This window comes from Antechinus flavipes, chromosome 2 (assembly GCF_016432865.1).
Source record: "Antechinus flavipes isolate AdamAnt ecotype Samford, QLD, Australia chromosome 2, AdamAnt_v2, whole genome shotgun sequence".
In the NCBI taxonomy this organism is placed as follows: Eukaryota; Metazoa; Chordata; class Mammalia; order Dasyuromorphia; family Dasyuridae; genus Antechinus; species Antechinus flavipes.
The window spans coordinates 680,234,768-680,247,446 of record NC_067399.1 but is presented as its reverse complement, the minus strand read 5'-3'; the positions used below and the strand labels follow the sequence as shown (position 1 = coordinate 680,247,446).

The following is a 12,679-nucleotide window of genomic DNA, read 5'->3' as shown; positions in this document are numbered from 1 at the left end:
AGGACTGCCGAAGAGATCACATGAGATCATATTTATCAAGCCCTCAGCATAAACATTGGTTGTTACGGGCTTCAGCTTACTCATCTGCAGCCTATCTGTGCAAAGGACCCTGGGCTGAAGGAAGATCACAACTCAATAGCTGGGTGAGCGGGGCTAAGACCCTGGACCCCTCTGGGCCTTTAAAACTGGCCTCCCATAAGCTGATGGAACCTTGAAGAGTCCTGGCAGCTCCTCCACTATGGAGGGAGAGTGAGAGCGCTGCTCCCTACGCCCCCACGGCCCTGAAATAAGACCCCCCCCAAGTTTCTGGCCTTACTTAGGGTGTTCGTCTGCAGAATGGCCCTGCCAGGCCTAACTCAGGGAGCCCCCACAGAAGAAGCTCTGCTGAGCTCACTGAACAAGCAGAGGGCAGGCGCTGTCTGGTCAGCTCATTTTAGGGAGAAGCAAAGGGAGGCCCACTGAGGACATCAAACTGAAATCTCTTTTCGCTGCCCTTCCCCCGTGCCTCAGTCAGATCTTAGTCAAATCACAGTTTTATGCAGATTACTGATATACTCATAAATCTAAATATCCTATTAATTAATGTGGCTTGAGCTTACAAAGTACTAATTGGTGCCAAGGGGAAAAGAAGAACAATTGGGGGGAAAAAAGACTTTTTTCATGGTAATTCTGCTTTAGTATAAAGTATTCCCAGCAAGGAAATCAAGTTTCTTTTGGTCTACTTAAATTTCTGGAAAAGGGAAATCATCTCCCAAGGGATTTCCTGGAAAAGAAGCCCTACTAACTCCCAATGAGCAGGGAGGATGGAGGGAGAGCGGGACAACGGCACGGCTCTCGGAAGTGGACTTTCCTAAATCTCCATTAGAGATGATCCTATTGCAATAAGGCTGGATGCCCTGCGCCTCCCGAAGCAGGATCCCCGCTTGCCCTCCCCAGCTGCCCCGCCATCTCCTCCGTGCCCCCACCGGACCGGCCGGTTAGGAGAGGCTTCTGGCCCCCGCCGAGGAAAAGTTTTCCAGATCCGCACAAAATGCACTTTCCGGGACAGAAAGCCGGCTACTGAGCGGAGAGAATGGAGAGCGAAAAACCACTCTGCGATTTCGGGAAATGATGAATCCAACGAGTGAGGAATATATAGTTTCGAACTGCTCCACTGTATTATTGCCACCTTGGGAACGAGGGGAGAGGCCGTAAAGGCTGTTCCTCTTCAGTTTGTTTACTTTAAATGTTTATGGATGTAATTAGGACGTAATGTATACAAATGCCAGGGATAGTAAAGCTATGTGATTTATACATTAAGCCTCCAATAACCGACTCCCCTCCTGCCCCACTGAAAAGTCCGGGGGAGAAAGTGGGGCCGTGCACAAGTGCGGACTCCCGCTCTCCGAGAGCCTCCGGAAAGGTCGTTCGGGCCAGCGCCCCGCGCCCCACTGCGGCCGGCTATGGCTCTTTCCCCATCGGGCAACAGGGCTCCTTATGGCAGGTACAGAAGGGAAACCTTCCAGAGCCGCTGGTCAGGGAAGCGAAGCCTCCATTCCCTGGTCTCAGGGGTAACAAGTGGGGGCCTCTCTGACCCCCGAGAGCCTCCTGTGGGGAGAGCCAGCGGGGGCAGTGCCTGCAGAGGAAGGGGCCCGGGATGGTGGGGGGCGGCGGCACTGGGACACGAAGACTGTGGGGAAGTGAGAACACAGGCCTAGGCCCACAGCTCTGTCCCTGACCTGCCTTGGCTTCCACATCCCTAAAAGGCAGAGAGACATCAGGGGCCAGCAAGCACCCTGAGCCCAGCCTCGGAGTTCTGACTATGGCTGACAAGCGGTCTGAGCCCTGGGAGCCTCGGTCGCCCCTAGGGAAAATGAGGAGGGGGCCGGAGAGCCTCTGGGGGCCCTGGGCTCCTCAAGCCTGCGCGGACCCCCGCTGCCTCAGCTGGCCCAGGGCCTCCTTCTGCGGCCCACATCTCTCTCTGGGCCCTTCCTTCTGCCCCCTAGAAAATGGGCCCGTGGGCAGAGATGAGCTCCAGGAGGGCTCCTTCGATGCAGCGGCGGTGAGGCTGGAGGGGCAGAGGAAGGCCGGGAGGCGGCGTGGGCACCAGGAGGCAGTGCAGGTGCCAGGAGGTGGCACAGAGAACAAGGTGCCCATTGATAAAACTCCAGCCCGGGAGCCGTACAGTCCGGAGAGCAAAAATGCTCCTGAGGTCTCAGCATCCCAGGGGTGAGCGGTGGGGCCGGGGGAGGGAGCGGGACCCAGGGCTGCACAGGCCCCTGCCCACGGGCCCGACCTCCCCCTCCGCTTCAGGCTCGTCCGCTGCCCCTCTCTGCAGGGGGCCCGGCCCGGCCGCTGCCCCTCTCTGCACAGACTCCCGGTCCTTCCGCACACCTATCTCTCCAGGGCTCCCAGGGTCTCCCCAGTGTGGCCTCTGTCCCTCTGCCGTCTGTCCCCCAATCCCCCCCGCAGAGCCACGTCCACACCTGCATCTAAACCTCCTCACGGGGCCTCCAGCCCCTGCCCGGCCTCTATGTAGGACAGATCTCCTAGGCCACCCCAGGCCTCCCTGGGCATGTCCACACCTGCAGCTACACCTGGATGTCACCCCCTAGCAGGGGGTCACATACTGGGAGTTCTTTTGGCTGTGGGGGTCCATATACTGGGGTTCCTCCTCTGGCTGTGGGGGGGGGGTCGTCTGCTGGAGAGCACCTCCTGTAGGCGCCACCCTTCTGCCCACCATGGGGAGGGGTCTCAGGGGTCTCCAGCCCCACGCTCACCCGGCCGTCTGGGGCACCTGCATCTAGTCGGGGCCAGGAGACAAAGGGGAGGCCGAGGGGCCGCTGCCTTCAGGGAGCTCCTAGTCAGGAACTGACAGGCACCGAGGCACCTCCAAGAGCAGCTGGGGAGGGAGGGGGGCAGGAGGCCGGGCCCAGGCTTCCCCCACAGGCTCGGACCCTCCTTTCAGGGACCGGAGGGGAAGGGACTGAGATGGCAGATGGGGGCTCCCACTTTTGTCTGGCTGTTGGCCAGGTGTGACCGATTTGGGGGCTTCAGGTATTGCGGGTTTTTCCTGCTACCTCAGGCAGAGCAAATGTGATAGAGACCTTATAGTAAGTGTCCTCTGACCTCCAGGGGTAAAGGTATCATGTCCTGGGGACTCCCCCTCTGGCACGGAGGCTACATACTGGGGGGCTCTCCTCTGGTGGGGGGAAGATCATATACTGGGGTCTCCTGTAGCTGTAGGGGGGGTCCTGTGCAGGGGACTCCTCTGGCTAAGGGGGGGTCATGAACTGGGGGCTTTTCTAGCTAAACAGGGGTCATGTACTGCGGACCTCCTCCTCTGGCTAAGAGGAGGGGATCATGTTCTAGGGGCTCCTCTGGCTGTGGGGGGTCTTGTGCTAGGGGCTCTTCCTGACTGGGGAGTTGTGTGCTGAGGGCTCCTCCTCTGGCTGTAGGGGGGGGGTCACATACTGGGTCTCCTCTAGCTGAGGGGGTTGTGTGCTGGGGGCTCCTCCTCTGGTTAAGGGGGGGTCATGTTCTAGGGGCTCCTCTGGCTGTGGGGGGTCGTGTGCTGAGGGCTCCTCCTCTAGCTGTAGGGAGGGGTCACATACTGGGTCTCCTCTAGTTGTGAGGGGTCATGTGCTAGGGGCTCTTCCTGACTGGGGGAGTCGTGTGCTGAGGGCTTCCTCCTCTGGCTAAGGGGGTGTCATTATCTAGGGGCTCCTCTGGCTGTGGGGGTTCACATACTGGGGGCTTCTGTCTGTGGGGGGTCGTACTGGGGGCTCCTCCTCTGGTTAAGGGGGGGTCATGTTCTAGGGGCTCCTCTGGCTGTGGGGGGGGTCATGTACTGGGAGCTCCTCAGGCCGTGGGGGCTCCTCTGGCTGTGGGGGGTCACATACTGGGGGCTCCTGTCTGTGGGGGGTCACGTACTGGGGACCTCCTCTAGCCGGAGGGGGGTCTAGGGCCGAGGGCCTCCCCTTTGGCTGTGGGGGTATCATGCCGGGGGCTCCTCTGGCTGTGAGGGGTCATGTACTGGGGGCTCCTCAGGCCGTGGGGGCTCCTCTGCTGAGCGGCGCCTCCTGTAGTTTCCATCCGTCTGCCCATCACGGGGAGGGGTCTCGGGGGTCTCCGGCCCCGCACTCACCACTCGCTGGCCCGCCCCGGCCCAGGACGCAGCAATGTTCCGCTCCTGTCCACCTCCCGCGAGTCCACAGCGCGCGGAAACAAGCCCGGGCAGGTCCCGTGGGGCCACGGGGGCGGGGCGGGAGCGGGGGCAGAGGCCGCGGGGGCAGGGCCAGGAACCCTAGGCCGCTTTCATTTTCGACCTGCGCATGCCCAGTGCGGGGCAGCGCGAGGTTGAGGCTCCGCCGTGGGGGCGGAGTCACTGGCCTGGCCCGCCCCCAGATCCTGGCTCCTCCCTCTGCCCGCAGATATAGGACCTTAAAGTGAGCTATTAACCGGTTCTTGGGGCTTAAATAGGCAACGAAACAAAACTTGGTCATCTCGGGGGGAGGCCCGGGAGGGAGAGCTTCCCAGAGGCCCAGGGAAGAAGGAGCAAGTCCGGGCCTGGGGGCCGGCCTGACCAGAGTGGGCAGGAGGAAGGGGGCGCCCCTCCTCCCCGCAGCCGGGGTTTCCTACAGTGGCCTGGGGGTGTCGCCTGCCTCGAGTCCCCCAGTCTAGCTCCTTCTCCCTGAAATCACCAGAGATTTGCCCGAAGGGCAGGTCCTTTCTATCAGCCCCTACTGGCCAAACTCTGCCTACCCCGGGGCAAATACAAAATGCTCCCTGGCCCAAAGCCCAGGGGCCCCGGGCTGTCCCAGGAATCAACCATGGTCCGAGGTGCCAGGGTGGCCTTCTCGGGTCCTCCCCAAGCCCGGAGTGCTCGCCCTCCTCTCTAAGTAAGGACCTAAGCCCCAACACCGCCCCCCTCGGGAAGCCTCCAACCCTCTAAACTCTGGTGCCCCCCTCGGTGAAACAGCGGGCTCGGCTCTCGGGGCGGTATCCGTTAGCGCAGCGCCCCCGTGAGTCTGAAAGCGCCTTGAGGACAGGGACTGTCTCCGGCCTTTTCGGGTCCCCAGCACTTGGGGGGGATGGGAGAGGCGGGAGGAGAATGAGGAGGGGAAGCCCCAAGAACTGAGGAGAGACGCTGCAGAGGCGAGCCACAAACTACCGAGGAAAGAACGGGAGACTGCGCCCGCGCCTCGCGCCCTACACGCTTCCTATTCACACGGGCGACCGTCTAATAGAAGGGACGCCATCACTTCTATTTCAAAAAGAAGCTCCATGCAATGAGCGAACGTTCCCTGGAAGGAAAGGTGACTCTGCCCATCACCACGGGGGGGGGGGACTGGAAAACCGCTAACGGCCTCGGCGGACATGGCGCAGTTTGGGAGAAGGCGGGAGAGGAGAGCGACTCCACACACGTGGCGCTTTAACAAGCACTGGGGGAGGGGGAGGGGGAGGAGGAGGAACAGGAAATGAAAGGAGGCAATAACCCTGGGGCAATGGCCGCCCCTCAGCCGGGGCTGAAACACCCTCCCAGGTCACCTGGAGGCAGCATCCGAAACACCTGCAACATCACCGGCTTCTCTACCTTTCTGCACGTTTCTAACAAGATCCGGGAGAAAGAGATCGGAAGAGCAATTCCACTTCCCATAGGAACAAAAGGGGAGTGAACCCACCAGGACATACACCCGGCCTGCAGGGAACAACAAGCAAACTACAAAACAATTACAGAGATAGAAACTGCTGAAGAAAGAAGTCTTTATTTGCCCAAGATTCTGGTGAAACTAGACAAGAGACTAGTTAAGAAAAAGACGGGGGCAGCTAGATGGCCCAGTGGATAGAGCTTCAGCTCTGGAGTCGGAGGGACTGGAATTCAAGTCCCACCTACCTCCGACACACACTTCCTGTGTGTCCCTGGCCAACTCACCCGTAACCCCAACTGCCTCATAAAAAATAAAATGGAAAAGCACACAGAAATAAGCACCTTAAACCACGTGCTACCATAAACTCCAATAGATCAACAATCCAAAATTTCAAAATCAGTGGAGAATGGAAGGTTTTCTCTTTCACACTCAGAAGGGGAAGAATTTTAAATGAGACACGGCTAAAAAGATTATACCTTAAAAAAAAATAACACACGCACAAAACCAGTCGATAAGCTTTTGTCCGAAAAAAAAAAATCAATGGGGCTACAATTGGAAGAATTGGGGGAAATTTGCTTTTTTAATATCTCCAATAAAGTCTAATATCCAGAACCTAAGGGGAATTGACGCAAATATATAAAATTAAGACTAGAGGACAAGTGAGTAAAGGATATGAACAGTCTTTAGAGATAAAATGCAAGCAGCAACTAGATGAAAAACGTTTTAAAATCACCAATAATAGGAGAAATATCAATTAAAATAATCCCATAATCACCACATTGGCAAAGATAATAAATGATGAAAGGGATGATTGCTAGGAGGGGTGTATTTTGACTGGCTCCTCCATTCACTGTTGGGGACCATTCTGGAAAACAATCTAGAATTTTCCAGAAAAAAATACTAAAATGCGCTCGCATTTTGTTCTTGAAATTATGCTCTGTTTAAATTCAAGGAGAGCAGGGAGCAGGAAACTTGTGAAAACGATTATCGGAAAGAAAATGTGAAAGGCTGAAGCAATGAATGGAATGGAGACAGGAAACAAGCAGGACCCTAAGGAAGGATCTAGAGAAATCTGGGAGGCCTTATGGGAGGATGTTGGATGGGCCAAGGGCCTCCGGATGCCACGAAAGGGGAGACTTGCCTTCCAGAAACAAGGAAGGAGAACCCGAGCTTTAGAACCTCGACAAATGTCCAGCCGTGGTTGGCCAAAATTGGCATTTTCCAAGGAACGCCAAACCACTGTTTCCTCCCCCAAAGAGTTCAGCCGGAAAAGACCCAACAAGAACCAATGCCCTAAGCCGGGAAAAAGTCCTGGGCAGAGGCAGAAGAACCGGACCTGCCGCCGCGGGCTCCCCAGACTGACAGACTGAAATGAACAAACCTGGCCGGATGAAATGGCTCTCAGCTGCAGGCCCTGCACGTGCGCCTTCCTCGGGAGCCTCGAAGAGCTGGCCAAGGGCCCAGAAATGGAGATCCTTGGGCCCTCCCCCTCTTCCGCTGCCCCCACCCGCCTGCCCTCTCCCTTTGCCCCAGGGCCACACCCTCTCTTCCACCACCCCCACCTCAGCCCACCCACTTCGTCCGCCCAAGCAGCCCTCTTCGCTCCCCCCTCCCCACCCTAGGGCCCCTTCCATCCCAGCCTAAAAGACCCTTCCTCTTCTATGACCCTGCTGGAGCGTATTGGCTTGGGAGCTAGCAACCTCCCTGCCCCCTTTTCTCGCCCCCTCCTCCCTTCCCCTCTGTGATAATCACGACTGAGACTGAAGATTTTCTCACACCCCCAGCTCCTCCCCACCCGGATGAGGCCTGAGGCGGGGAGCTCACAGGCGCGCCCTCCATCCCAGCTCGGAGGCAGACACAGGGCCAAGAGCTCCCTGACTCGAGCCACACAGGCTCTGAGGGGCAGACTCGGAGGCAGGCTGGGGTTCAAATGACGAGCTCGCACATGTACGAGCCACGTGATCCTGGCCCAGTGACTTCTCCCGGGCCTTTTTCTTCCCCCCCAACCAAGATGTTGAGCTCAACAATCTTGGAGGTCCTTCTGGCTCGGTCTCTGTGCTCTGTGAAGTCACCAAGTAAATCCTCAACTATGAAGTTGGGATACTAATACTAATTGAATTCAGCAAGCATTAAGTGCCTACTGTATGCAATGCACTGTACCTCAACTCAGGATTTCTTGAAGGATCAAATCAGAAAACGAGCCTGGAACACAGCAGCTTCCGACCCTGCTGGGAGGGCGCAGGGAGTGGATTAATGTAGATTGGAGAGGGCTGTTTGGAAATCAGCTCTCCTCACCCTCTGCGGGTCCCCAGCTGTGGGGAGGGGGCGGGGAGACTGAGGTAAGGGGAAAGTGGTCAAGGAGGGAACTGGCAAAAGAGCCTCTAATACCCACAAGGGCCAGACTCAGCCAGAGAATTGAATTTAGCTCAACAAACATTTATTCATCTGAACACAAAAGTATTTATTAAGCGCACACTCTGTGTGAAGTCTTGTGGCAGCTTGGGTCACTGACACGAAGCAGAAATGGCATGACCTTGGGCCTAAAGGAGTTCACAATGTCATCATCATGTTCATCACAATAATAATTACAACAGCTAACATTTATTCTACTTTAAGGTTTGCAAAGCATTTTATTCTTACAACTCTGTGAAGTAGGAACTTCTATGATCCCCATTTTACATGTGGGGAAACTGAGGCAGCCTGAACCTAAGTGACTTGCAGATCATACAATGCCTGAGGGAGAATTTGAACTCAGATCTTTCTGACCCCAAATCCACCACTCCCTCTGCTGCTTCCTAATAGGGAAATATTGGCCAAGAGGAGGGAGCCCAGCAGGCTAGAGATGAGTTGATCTGCCGCCACACCCCAGTTCCTGCCCTCGCACTCCTAGAGAGCTGCCCAGAGGCATTCCTTGGCCCAGAGGAGCTCCAAGACTCGAACTAAGGGGAAGGGCATCTGCACTCCCTACTGCACAAGCCCAGTGCCCTTGATCCTGCCCAGTTTGTGCCCCCCTTCTATTAGAGCTCAGGGGGCCTTCACCCATGGGCTAGAAGTCTCCCCTGGTTGGGAGGTGCCGGGGATGCTCCCGGGCCCCAGGAGTCACCGCTTGCTTCCTTCCGCTGCCTGTCACAAAGGACATTTCTCCCTTGGAAGTCTTCATGGGCCCTGTGGACCCCCCGGTCACTGTCACCCTGGGGATCACCTGTCCCTGGGAGAAAGCCCAAGTGTGGGCCGGTGTCAGGACCCAGAGCTACCCACAGGGGACAAGGTTTCTGACCACGGTGACAAGGTTTGGACGCGACTTTCATCAGAACATATACTCTAGGGGAACTTGGAGAGGAAGAAGCTTCAGGGTCCGGACAGCCCCCAGAACCTCTGGGACCAGAGGGGAGGGCAGGAGCCCAGGGGACTCTGAGGATCCTGGTGGTCACAGGACACCCCCGAAGCTCACTCGCCGTGTCAGCTAAGTGGAAGAGAGAGGGGCTTGGGGAGGCTGTAGCCCAAGTTAGAGGTGATAAGGACCTGGAGCAGGGTTAGGCTGAATGAATGGAGAGGAGGGAGGGGATGCTGTCCCCTCTACAATGACAAGGTTGGACTGGGAGCAAAAAATCAAGAACGACCCTGAGGTTCCGGCCATGGTGACGGGGAAGGAGCTGGCACCCTCCTGAGCTCTGAGGGAAATTTGCAGAGGCAAAGTTTGGGGAGAGAGGGCCAGGCGGGAATACCTAGCATTAGGTTCGTCTCCGGTGGGACTCTGGACCCCCATCTGGTCGCCATGGTTACCTGCTTCTGCCACATGCTAAGGTTCAGTGGCTGGAGTCTCCCTGAGGAGTCTGTATCTTCTTAATGCGCAGCCCAGAACCATGAACCACCAAACTACCAAAGCTAATCGAGAGCCTGTTCTTTCTCTTGATTCTGACTGTCCATCTCTGTTCCCAAACATTTATCTGACTTGGATTTAAATAATTTCTTTTGAGTACCATCTGTATCTCCCAAATCTGTTTCAGGGATCTCCTTCCCCTTGCCCTCCCCCTCCCAAAAAGAATCATAAGAACTATGTGGGGAGGGGAGGTAACAAGGTTCACCTAAGTTCCCATGATGCTCCCTGATCAACATGAAAATGAACCCGGGGCAAGAACAAAAGGACCTACCTTCCTATCTTTATTCTGCATATTTTTCAAGAATAAAATTGTTGACTTTTATGATCCGCTCTGGTCAACACAAATTTTATTTATTTGCCTAAATTATCACAGGATTTCTAACAATAGGTACCTTAGAGATTATCTAATTTGATCCACCATTTTTATAGATGAGACAATTCTGGCCTAATCGCAATGTTGGGAAGTATTTGAACCAGGAATCAGTTCTGACTGGGAGCTCTTTCTACTCGGTCACATTACATTTTTGTTGGTGGATGGATGGGTGGATAGTTAGGAGAGTGGATGCATGGGCAGGTGGGCAAATAGGTAGCTAAATGGGTGGATGACCATTCATCCCCGAATGGGGTGGGTAGATGGATGAATGGAGGATGGGTGGATGAATAGATGAGTGGATGGGGGGATAAATGGATGGATGGGTAGATGGATAAATGGTTGGGTAGATGGATGAATGGGGGGATGGATGGTTGGATGGATAGATGGGCAGGTGGCTGGATGGGTGGATGTTCTTTAAAAACCATCTGAAGTCCCAATTTCTTCATGAACCACCATTAATCGCTTAAACCTTGCTTTAGCTTTTCTTGTCTGACTTAGAACCACAGGATGTGGCAGCTGGAGAGGAACTTAGAAAGCATCTATTTTATCCTCCTACTTTTATTTTTTTTTAAAAAGAGCACCAATGGATAGAAAGCTGTTGTTGTTGCTTGTCCTTCATTCTCAAAAAGGACCTCGACATCAGGGAGATGATGCTGTGACATGCATTGGATCGCATTGGATGGAAGTGAGGGAGGCTGTGCAAGGTCACCGGCCTCACTTTCCCCCCCAGAACCCTTTAGGTAGAGTCAGGAGACCTTTAAGGTTAGGGTTAGAATCAGGAGTTGGGTTAGGATTAAAGTCAGGGTTAGAAGTAAAAATGGGATAATTAGTAATTTAGTGGCCAAACTAAGACTGACCTACTGGGTGGAGCCCAACATGGAGACATCCGGCCTCAGACACTGAGCCGGCTGTGAGTCTTTGGCTAAATCACTTCTGAGAGACTCAGTTTCCTCACCTGTCAAATAAAAAAAACGGACTCCATGGCCCCTAGCGACCCAAGGAAGGCCTCTTCCAGCCTCCAATCCAGGTTCCGGTGTTCTCGCCCTCCCAGGCAAGTTTTTGCCCCCACACTTTGCCGCCTCCCACAGAGCTGTATATTGCTAACACGGCACATCTTAGAATTTAATTTTGGATCTGTCTTTTGTTGTTCCAAATTTGTTGCATGTATTTAAGTCTTGTTTCCCCCATGTTGATTATAATAGAATCTGGTAAGTAAATGAATGTCATTTGATAGTTTGCAACCACATAAATCTTTTTTAACAGCTTCTGTGCTGCTAACATCCCTTCCAACCCGACGAGACGTTATCTAGTCCAATCTGTCTCCAGCTCCTGGAAAGGAGAGACTGTCTTGTTTGCTTTGCTTTTATTTTCTGCGAGTCCCCAAACAATGGGGGGCACATAGTAGGCACTCGGGAAAGGAAAGTATTGCCTTGAGAGATTTCTTGGGAGACGACTAAGCAAGGTCCTCAGAAACAGTCTAAAAATCTCCAAATCTCAAAGGATAAAATTAATAGAAACTTTCAAAAGAAAAAAAAAATTAAAGAAAAAAGTCTCAAGAAATAAATGGATAAATAAAAGAGAATGTTCTTGGTGATGAAAAAGTATCAGAGAAAAACAAAACAGAGACAAAGCATCAAAAAAAAGTATTCAAACATCAACTGCCAAAAGGAATCCCAGAATAAATCCTCAGCATCAGAAGTATCACCAGTGAGGGGCGAAGGGGCCTTTATCCCAGGGCCAGAAATGCAGAGGATGGGAACTTTAGCCCGTGGGCTCCCTAGCAGACTGCTGGCAGGAGCAGCAAACAAGAGCTCAGACCCTAGTTGAGAAGGGGGAGCAAGACTGGGGCTTAAGTGCTATGGGGCCAATGGGTTTTGGCCCATCTTCCCCTTCCTCTTCCCTTTGTCCAACCTCTCTCATGTTCCCTGGAAGAGGGAAATAACTTGAGTGTGACCTCCTTTCCCCAATGCTCCACGGAAGGGAACATCACAGGGATCTCTGGCAGAGAACAAACATCAAGAGATCCACGGACCAGCCCAGACAACCTCCAAAGTAATATTGCATCTTCTGAGTCACTAGAATATTGGGTTTTCATGCCCAACCTCAACCCTCCATGGTCTTTGTCTAAAGTTGACTACATTTTGTATCATTTTTGACATCAGGAAATACAAAGACAATTTTGGGTAGTTTGCCCCACTTGGTGCTCCCTGTCCTAGGCCACAGTTACCCCAATCATAAACAAGGAAGTTGGGGTTCCCTCTAAATATATTAACATGCTAATGAGCATGCAGAAGAACCTAGGGGGGAAATGAAAAAAAAATGAAAATGATGAGCTACGACGGATGGGGCGCTGAGTATGACCATGAAATCTCAAAACACGAGAAGAGAAATGAAACAGAGGAGTTCCGAAATAGCCAGGAAAAATGCAAATAAAACACCTAATGCAGTGAAAAATAGGATTATTTCACTAGACATTAGAATTCCAGAGACTACAAAGGAAATGGAAAAATGAACCCAGAAAATTGTACAACTGGAAAAACATTCTGATGATGTCGAAAAAAGGGGCTAGAGCTGGAGGAGAGAGCAAGGAGAATTTAAAGAAAATTTGAGAATCACTAATAACTCATATCTTCTTCCTAAGGGGGAGGAAAAAAGAATCTGACTTGTACAGAGCTGGAAAGGATACCAGAATCTTTTTTTCCCAGGAATATTAAAATGGACTTATTACAGATGGATGACAACAGGGGAAAGCCCCAAATTTAAGCCGCCCCCTCCCCCATTGAATGCGACTTCTGA

At 53.5% G+C, this 12,679-nt stretch overlaps 1 protein-coding gene across 1 annotated transcript in view; it reads right to left on the bottom strand.

Moving 5' to 3' along the window:
• MGMT (O-6-methylguanine-DNA methyltransferase) overlaps nucleotides 1–4,243 on the bottom strand; it is a 181,228-nt gene extending 176,985 nt beyond the window's left edge. The window contains exon 1 of the mRNA XM_051982721.1: nucleotides 4,127–4,243. The gene's annotated coding sequence lies outside the window, so the exon portion shown is untranslated. The remainder of the gene's footprint in view (nucleotides 1–4,126) is intronic.
• Between the last annotated feature and the right edge of the window lie 8,436 nt (nucleotides 4,244–12,679).